This window comes from Panthera uncia, chromosome C2 (assembly GCF_023721935.1).
Source record: "Panthera uncia isolate 11264 chromosome C2, Puncia_PCG_1.0, whole genome shotgun sequence".
Taxonomy (NCBI): Eukaryota; Metazoa; Chordata; class Mammalia; order Carnivora; family Felidae; genus Panthera; species Panthera uncia.
Window position 1 is genome coordinate 2,299,641 of NC_064810.1, and position 295 is coordinate 2,299,935.

The following is a 295-nucleotide window of genomic DNA, read 5'->3' on the forward strand; positions in this document are numbered from 1 at the left end:
GCTGAGTGCTGGAGCTGAGTGCTCCGTGCTGCGTGCTCAGTGCTGGAACTGAGTGCTCAGTGCTGGAGCTGAGTGCTCAGTGCTAGGGGCTCAGTGCTCAGTGCTAGGGGCTCAGTGCTGGGACTGAGTGCTCAGTGCTGGGGGTTCAGTGCTGGAGCTGAGTGCTGGGTGCTGGAGCTGAGTGCTCAGTGGTGAGGGCTCAGTGCTGGAGCTGAGTGCTCAGTGCTAGGGGCTCAGTGCTGGGGCTGAGTGCTCAGTGGTGAGGGCTCAGTGCTGGAGCTGAGTGCTCAGTGCT